This window comes from Prosopis cineraria, unplaced genomic scaffold, assembly GCF_029017545.1.
Source record: "Prosopis cineraria cultivar Desert tree isolate PC_DT_omini unplaced genomic scaffold, ASM2901754v1 PC2054, whole genome shotgun sequence".
Taxonomy (NCBI): Eukaryota; Viridiplantae; Streptophyta; class Magnoliopsida; order Fabales; family Fabaceae; genus Prosopis; species Prosopis cineraria.
Window position 1 is genome coordinate 14,226 of NW_026557379.1, and position 9,356 is coordinate 23,581.

The 9,356-nt window shown below is 32.1% G+C and overlaps 1 long non-coding RNA gene across 10 annotated transcripts; it reads left to right on the forward strand.

The window, feature by feature from the left end:
* Positions 1 to 990: 990 nt before the first annotated feature.
* Positions 991 to 7,655, forward strand: LOC129301335 (uncharacterized). Of its 10 annotated transcripts, none has more exons than XR_008590961.1 (7): positions 997 to 1,165; positions 1,379 to 1,712; positions 3,776 to 3,871; positions 3,962 to 4,068; positions 4,713 to 4,843; positions 5,116 to 5,955; positions 6,047 to 6,391. It is a non-coding gene; the product is annotated as an uncharacterized LOC129301335 (long non-coding RNA). The 10 variants fall into 10 exon arrangements; XR_008590959.1 differs by adding an exon at positions 7,174 to 7,655 and having other exon boundaries at positions 1,001 to 1,165; positions 3,776 to 4,843; positions 5,116 to 5,288; positions 5,904 to 5,955; positions 6,047 to 6,084; XR_008590960.1 differs by adding an exon at positions 4,930 to 5,043 and having other exon boundaries at positions 991 to 1,165; positions 3,776 to 4,843.
* The last annotated feature ends 1,701 nt before the right edge of the window (positions 7,656 to 9,356 follow it).

Sequence of the window (9,356 nt, forward strand, 5' to 3'; positions counted from 1 at the left end):
GTGATTTATAACCTTCCTCCATGGCTTTGCATGAAGCGCAAGTATATGATGTTGTCCATGCTAATTGCAGGACCCAAGCAACTTGGGAATGACATAGACATATATTTGACTCCTCTAATTGATGTCTTGAAGATCATTTTGGTGATTTTTTGTAAATAGGAACTAAGGTGCTTCTCTTTCATTTGTCAAGCATTTTTTTTAACCATAAAATTTGATTAAATAACTTAGTTACATCGCACCTACTCTTTACTTAAATATTTTCACACTTCAATAAGAATATAATCAGATTCATTAACTTTACCATTTGTCATTTTTTTTAAGAACTTCCTTACATCTTATTATCGCATTTCCTTCTCTGGAATGATAAATTCTGATTTCATGAGTACATTACATCTATAATTTTAAATGCAGTCTGCATTCTATTGTTCCTCATTAGATTCTTCAAAAATTTTCCAAATATACTTACACAGATTCACAATTTATTTAGTGAGAAATTTTGCATCAGTGAATCCCATTTCGAAATTGTCACCAGATCAACTTCCATATTGAAGATCTCATCAAGAGTCCATTAAAAAAATGGGGGAAGAAAAAACCTACTAGTTGCAATTTTGTTAAAAGGGCCATCCTCGTCAACAAAGAAATATTAAGCCTGAGTTGTCATCGATGGGCCTCAATCAAAGGCCAGATGCCTTAAAATCTTGAAAATGGCAGCCCAAATGGAAAAGCAAAAATGCCCATAACATGATTAAAGGCTTCCAAAGTGGCCCAAAAGGATTAAGTGGGTTTTAGTAATGTTTACGATAGCAGTCCAAGAAATTCACCAAGGACTGTGTTTGATACAACTTGGTTGAAAGGCCTAATTATATTGATGGGCCTTTATGAAAGGCCTCTTATGCAGTGAAATTTATGTAAGGCCCAATTGAAGATAAGGAAATGCCCAAATAGGTTTAACGGGCTTTGGCCCAAATTCTAAGCACCTGGGAGAAGGTGCAAGCGTAATGCGCCTCTGTGACAGTTGATACTGACGGAACAATGGCTTCGTCGTCGTCTTCGGGGATGGCGGAACGATGAGGAATACCGGGAGCTCGTTAAGTAGAGGATTTTCAGACTTATCTCTGACAGTCGGTTTCGATGTCAGTTCCGAGCCTGTCTTCCTTCCAGAAAGGTATCTCTTGTTCTCTGGTCTTTATTCTTTTCTTTTTCCCTTCCTGTTATTGTCAAATCGTCCGATACCTTTCAATATTGATTAATGATTTCTAGATTGACCCTCCCCCGCCGAAAAAAAAAAATTGGCACTTTTTCGCACATTAGTAGTAGTATATTGACTTCCTAAAACAAGCACTTATTTGATCAATTATTTTACACGTTAAACTTCCAGAGGGATCCTTTTTATTTATGATGCTGTCTTGGTGAACCCGGCATTCTTTTGGTGAACAATACAACTTGGTTGAAATGAAGCTTCTAGCTCAGCAAAGGGATCTTCAGGTGCCAATTATATTGTTATCACGTTATCACCCCTCCCAGAACTCCGAAGCAAACAATACATTTCTTATCTTAATAGCAGTGTCTACTGTCGCATGAACTCTCTGTTTAGTGGTTTGATTGAGGAGAAAAAGAGCTGAGCTTGATTGGAGAATTCATAAGCTGCACTGAGTAAACCTATGACTGCTATAAGTACAATTGTCAATTTGTCATTTGGATGTCAACTAGAGGTTCGGGTTCCTGCTTCACTGGATCACGTAGCAACTCTGCAATCTCTTTTGTTTTTTTTCCCCTTTATAGTATTTCATGATTATTGTCATTTTGGAGCATGTATCATGGGAGTGAACATTTCATTTTTCTGAGACTTATAGAGGCTGCAAAGTGCGATATGCAGCAACATCCTGACTACAGCAATTATAGACTCCTCAAGGGGCAAACAGACTTTCCCTACGTCAAGGCTAACAAGTTGTCTTTCCCCACTAATCTTCATAGTTCAAGGATGGGTGGTGGTGGTAGTAGTAGCGTAGAGTATTAATGAGAAATAAAAATCATAGATATTCTTTTCTTTCCCTACTTTTATTATTTAAAAATCAAAGTAATTAAGTTTAAGTTTTGTTTTGTTTTGTCTTTTTGTTTTTTTTACACCATTCCTGTCATTGCTGCTAGTTCACTTTTTTTTAGTGGTTCTCAGGCAAAGATTCCAGAAATTGATAGGTGTTCGGATGTTAATGCCATATTGCACACTAGGAAGGGTACTGATGAGGTTCATTTTTGGTGTGAATTTGCGTAATTTTCAGTATGCTTGGTAGTTTATCAGACTGCTAAAATTCAATGCTTCATGTACTGTTGATGCATATAATTTGGTAATGTTTGCAGTGATTGTTTTGTGGTTGATATATTCTAAAACATGGCTGCTTCATCAGCTTTCTTTTAAGTACTCCCTCTAGTCCTATTTATAGGACAGAGAGAGAAAAATTTTTTTGTCTTTAAGTCACGTCATTAAATTTTTATTAGAAATTTTCTCTTTCACCCTCCATTGAATGTTGGAGAGAAAAAATATGTTATTGAAGGTGTATATTTAATAGGGACAAAGTTAAGAATTTATTAAATTTTAAGACAGAGTTAATGAGTTTTAAGGTTTTCTTAGTATTGGTAAAATATGTTGGAAGTGACTTATAAATAAGACTAGAATAGTACAATATTAATGGAAAATGGAACATGGTAATTGATAAGGTTCATTTCAATCTGAGTTTTTAAGCTGTTGTGTCAAAGCCCATGTATAGTTTTTGTTTTAATCTCCAATAGAATTATTAGCAGTCATGCCCTGATGATTTTCTGATGGAGCCGTTTATATCATCAATATCTTTGAAAAATTTGCCTTGTAAGAATGACATAGGAGGTGCAGCCCCAGTGCCGAGTTGTGTACTTTTGTACTCCCATAAACTTGATGAAAGGAGTGGGCAAATGTTCTAACAAACACAATGGGTGCCGGGTGGACGGATTTTGGAAAGATAACTTGTTCAATGGAGTATTAAATGTTAAGGTGTATTCACATTTGGTTCCTCTTTAGGCGATGATGATTTGTCTGCTGCGTAATATTTAGAGTATAATCCCAATATAAAGCTATTTTTGTTTTTCCTATTTATAGCGACAACATTGTTATTATTATAAACAATATAACATATGTAATATTGGTACTAGCATAGTAAACAGCCAACATTGATTCCAAATTGCAACTCTTACAACTTTTGTTGTCACCATTCTTTCTTGGAATCTAAGAAGCATGTATATTTGCTTCTTGCAGTTGTATATGGTTTTGGATGAAATCTTTCCAAATTGTTTTTTTTTTTTTTGAAACTGTTCTACAACCCAAAAAGTGTTCTTATAAAATATGCTAAAAAACGCCCTTGGAATAAATAAAAACTCAACGGACTATAATAATACACACAGGAAAGGCTCTGAACTCTTGATGCTTCTTAAATAATAATGATGATGATGATGATCGCATTCTATATAACATTTGTAGTATTTTATTAATACGTCCTGCGAAATCTTTTCCCCATCTTTTCCAAAAGTTACCACATCACTGTATGGGAACTTTTTCAGAAACAGTATGCAAGTCATATCTGTGCATCATAATTTTGTTCCCTCTACCCATTTTTATCCGGTCTTAAAAAAGCTTTAGGTAAACTATTGCTAATTATTTGTCATTTTTAATAGTCAAATACATGTGCTACTGACTAGATGGTTTACGCTTCATGTTGTACTTAAACACTTATTGCTGATTTTGAAGCATCAGAAGGCATATACCCGAGCTTGTGCAGAGGAGACTGAGTCGGTGTGTTTATGACTTGTTGAAAATGATATGTTGGAAAGTTCATTAGATAAGGTCCTCGAGCTTTAGTTTTAGATGTTATTACTATCTTTTCCTTCTCAATATATCACCCCAAGTCCAACATCCCTACCACTTCATTTCTAGTGGAGGTTACTTCTATTTTACAGAAGAACCTGGATAATGCTAAAGCTTGTTTAGAAGTTATTGTTGGTGACATGCTGTTCTCAATGGACCCGGTGACAGTAACTCAGGTCAGATTGCCAATTACCTGAGTGTTTGAGCCTAAAATATTTTGTCCGGAGAAGAATCTCGAGAACACCATCTCGTGGTCTTCTGGGCTTGAAAAGTGAATAGGCCAAATCCATTTTTATGCTAAATTTCAACTTAATGATGAAGTATAGGGTGGCAAAGGTCGAGTTCTCAACCACCTTGTCATAGAGATTGAAATACCATACCAAAGACCATTGCACATTCCAAAAGCATGAATGGTTACAAACTCATAATATTTTATTTATATATGTGTAACGTATGATTCTCATTTTATTCATTACGTCTTGATGGTTTGGAAGCAAAATATTTTATGAAAGTAATTATGTTTGAACTTGATGTTGTATTTTCATTTTGAAAATTGAGACGGAAAACTGTTATAAATGACGGGTGCAAATAATACCCAATCCTTTTTTTTTTCTGTATTCCTTTTCATTTCCGTATTTAGAAAGAAAACATATGATTTACAGTCCTTATGTTGGATCTCTTACTTTCCCTTCTCCATATTTGTATTGTACTCTTTTTTAATGTAAATTTTTAGTTACGTTTATCATGTAAACCTTACACAGGGTTCTTGATGATAACTATTTGCATTGCAATTCTTGGTATTTCATGTAAATTTGATCAGGTTACAACTTGTCTCATTATTTGTGATGTACATCAACGAAGAATTTGACAAGCTTCTACAGCTACAGTTACTGCTCGAGAATCACAGAGAACGAAGTTAATAAACACCTATATTCAAGTTGGCTCTTGAGAGTATGATTCTGATCTCGTTTCACTTTCTAAAAGCTACGTGTAGATGGAAACTCCTGTTGATTCTTTTTCCTCTGGTTTTACCACAGCTGATTCTGTCAAAGATGAGAAACCAGTTTCATACTAGTTTCAAGGCATTGAGCTCTGTAACGTCATATGTTAAAAAAAAACTATATTCTGTTGATGGGCATGTTTCGTTTCTTGTGAGTGATCATATGGGTATTTTTATTCTCTCAAACTAGTCTCATTGTTTAATGTTTAATTTTATAATGTAGATGCTAGTGGCAACCATGTTTAAGCAAATGCTGATATTCAGAGGGGACCCACAAAAGCTTCAGTTTGCGAATGAAATCTGTCGGCAACACTACGCAAGATGAAGATGACAAGCACTTCAAAATCATTTGTTCTCCAATGATGTCATCTCAATCTTATCAAAATGGTTTTAGATGTAAATGGTTTATGATATATATAATACTGTCATTGTTCTTAGTCCGAAATGAGATGATGCCTAGTCTAATGCATGATCCAGTCAACCGGTCTACTCCTACAATTTCTAGAAAGCATCATAAACAATTGAAAAGTTGGCTATTGAGAATCTTAGTCTTTAAGGGATTTGATATGTTTTAATCTCACAATTTCTTAAAAAAAAAATTCACATGTATTGGTGCATAAATATAAAAAGCATCATAAATAATTTAAGGTTGTCATGAAAACAATCTTGGTACATGAATATTTTTCAAGAGTTGAAACAATCAAGTTCTTGTTTGATACACGAAAACCATTGGATATGACAATAGAAAGAAAACGTAAGTCCACATCATTTTAAAATAGTGTTGTTCTTATATTGGATATCTCAGATGACTTGATGCTTTCTGGAACCCTGTTATGATGGTCAAGGAAACGGTATACCAAATAGCCGTTAATTTATTTTGTTTGAATGTGATGGTCTAAGTATTAGCATATTAAATTCAAGTGTTTTGATTGTTACTTGATATCCAAGACACAGAAGATGAAGATATTGATGTGAAAAGGGCTTCTTGTTGAGCTGTGTTTGTTTGAACAGGCAAGAGCAAAAGGTTAGGTGGAGTTACACTAATGAGATTGTATTAAAACAGGTATGGCTTGTTGTGTTATTATATTATATAGAGCTTGACATGGAAGTTGAATATAGTAAAGAGTGGCTCTCTTGATTTAATTTTTTTGAAGGGCATGGAACTCTGCCACATGGGGACCCATAAACGACGGTGAGTGTCTGCATCTCAAATCTCTGAAAAGTCAAAAAAGCAATCCAAGCTTTTCAGGTATTTGAACCATAAAAGACACCTTCTCTTTTCTATTCTTAAAAAATACTGGACCCTCTTCTGCGTTGAAACAGATTTTTTTTTTTTTGCCCCTTTCGGCTTCTTGGGAGTGTCGTTGAGAGCATGGAATCTCAATGAAACATGCCATGTTTAGATTCAGGTCCTGTGATGTTAAAATTACTTTGAAGTGACATAGGGGAAGAGAGTGAGACTTGAATATAGTACAAAAGTTCATGCGTCCATTTTCACATGTTCTCCTGGACCTGGTCATCCAAGTTTTCACTTTCACCAAATTGAGCTGGTCAACCTTTCAAAAGATTAATGACAAAACTGTAGTTAAATTGTTTTAAAATCATAAAATTGAACATATACAAAGCATTTTATTAAATTAGTTAAGGCATTAGTTCAACTAGTCAGTTGGACCCTGTTTTCAATACTATGGAAAAAGAATTTCGTTATAACTAAAATATAAGTGTATTGGATTTTATTTTCCTAATCTTAACATCTGTGAAAACTTGTATGAGATCAATTTTCTTAACTTACTCTAGCTATTCATGAATTTAGCTGTTTCTAGTTTGATATTTTTAAAGAACTATAAAAAATATATACCCTCCCCTTCGTTATTATAAGTCACCTTTTATGAGAAATTGATAATCATTAATATAAGACACTTGATGAAATGTTAATTATATTTTTTAAAGACTATCCCTATTGAAATTTATTAATTATAAGAGAGAATGTAATGTAAATTAAAAATTCTTTTATTTAAATGAGTAAAATAAAAAGTTTATTCTTTTTTCAATCAAAACTAATGACTTAATCACCTCTCTTTGTTTTATTAATGTGATTAGAGATGTCTTATGATATGTGTCATATAGAGTACATGTATAGATTTGAAATTCCCTCATCTGTATGCTAAACGAGTCTTTGAACTCAACAAGCCTTAATACAAGTGAAAAGTTTGTTGAAAATAAAGGTTGTACACCTGTACTAAATTTTAATTTCCTAGCGGTTGCTTGTAATAATGTGCAGATAAAGCCTTAGTTCAAAGGATGATTCGATGAGAGTCACTGGAAATGATTGAAGGGTTACATATTTATCATCAGAAAGTAATTAATAATTATTTTGCTAAAAAAATTCGTCCTCATATACACCAATGTAATGGCATAAATGTGTTGCAATTTTTTTTTTTTATCATCATATTGTACGTCTCAAACGTATTCTAATCAGTCCAAAATGTTTCAATTAATCACGTCCACATGACCTAAAGGCAAACTTAATTAAGAAAGCCATGTGTAAAACACATAACAAGTCACAATATAATTGAAGGATGAAGTGACATGAGATTCATTTAGTTGTGAAAGGAAATTATAGAGAACTCCGGAATCATTATAGAATTATGATGAACAATAATTTTCATGAATTTTTAATTTTGGTATGGAACATTTAGGAGCATTAACTTGCACGCAATAATAGGCAAGTATAAAGCAGTGCTTTGTATACGAATATTTGTTTATTACAGGAAATGTCTGTGGCGAATTTATACGCATTATTGACAGTACAAATATTCCTTCAGGCCTTTGGAAAATATACCGTTCTTTGGCAAGCTATATGGTATATGCTATCTGCAACTATACATACATTTACATGTACCTTTGTAATCTTGCACAACTTGAAAATGTAGATTAGAGTGAGAATCCCATTCTTTTTTTTTTTTTTGGACTTGATATTTTGGGAGTTATATTTAAAACTTCAATGTTTTATTAGCAATTAAAATTTGAGAATTGCAATTGTCTTTTCAATTTTTTAAAAAATTTTTATTAGAGATTTAATTGTCATTAATTTAATATTTTAAAATCTAACTGTTATTCTCTTTTAATTGAATGGCAGATAATATTTTGAAAATGTCGAAAATTCATCTGTTGCATTATGTTGATAGTGCCATTAACGAAAGAATTCCTAAGCATACCGATTAATCTAGTGATGTATTGATGCAGGGAGTGCTTGGATTTCTTTGTTTAAAAATCATGATTTGGGTAGGCATAATTGATTATTTGGAGTTATCCAAACATATAAAAGAAAAATTAATTATTTAATTTCTATGTTTTTTTAGTATTTACTTGATTATAATTCAATTTTTATAATTTTATTTAGTTACAATTTAATCTTTAAATTTTAACTCAATACAACTCAATCTTTACACTTCAAGACATTTGAACTATTACTCATTTTTAACATAACTTTATTTTTAAAAAATTGTAGAGAACAACATTTTAAATTGATACAATTATGAAAATTGAATTGCAAGAGTTAAAATTTAGATATTAAGTTTTGAGTGAAATAAAATTATATAATTTATGTTGCACCAAATTAAAATTTAGGAATTAGGTTTTAAATTATTTAAAATTACATGGATCAAGTGATGAAGTTTTCAATATTTTCTCCATTAAAAAATAAAATATTTTTAATCAAATTTCAATCATAAATGAAATAATTAAGTGTCTACAAAATAAGAATACATCTTCATATTTATTTAAATAAGTGTTTTTTATTTAAATAAATATAAATTATTTATTTATTATGGACACTTTTAAAAATATTCATTAATTATATCTTTAAATATTAAAAATATATTCTAAACGATCAATCCTTCAAAAAAATGCTTTATTTTTTTAACCCAAGAGTATAAATTATAAAGATGCGAACTATTCACAAATCACATTACATTTCAATGGGGTCTGAAATATTATGGCAAAAAAAAACAGCGGGCAAAACAAAAAAGGATTTGAAATATTAAATGATACGAATTGTTTTTATTATTAATGTTAACATTAATAATAAATCAAACAGCGGGCAAATACTAGTGCATGGACACGAATTGTTTTTTTTTTTTAAAAAAAAAAAAAAGGGAAGAGGAGTAGGTTGTCTATAGAAAGACGTGCACGCAAAACGAAGCAGATTTGTGGGCTTTGCTTGCTCATTGAAAGCTCCTTTGTCCCCTTACGCCCTGCTCCTTTACGCGTTTTCTTCCTTTTCCATTTCTGCCCTTTTCCCTCTCTTTTACTTTTTTATTATTAATATTAGCATCACCCTCATTATTGTTTTTAGTACTATTCTGCACGAAATGTTGACTTTGACTTCGCTCATTCGTCGCCGTTCCCCAACATCTATTTAAAATTAATTACTTCAGAAAATACCATTAAATTTAATAGGAA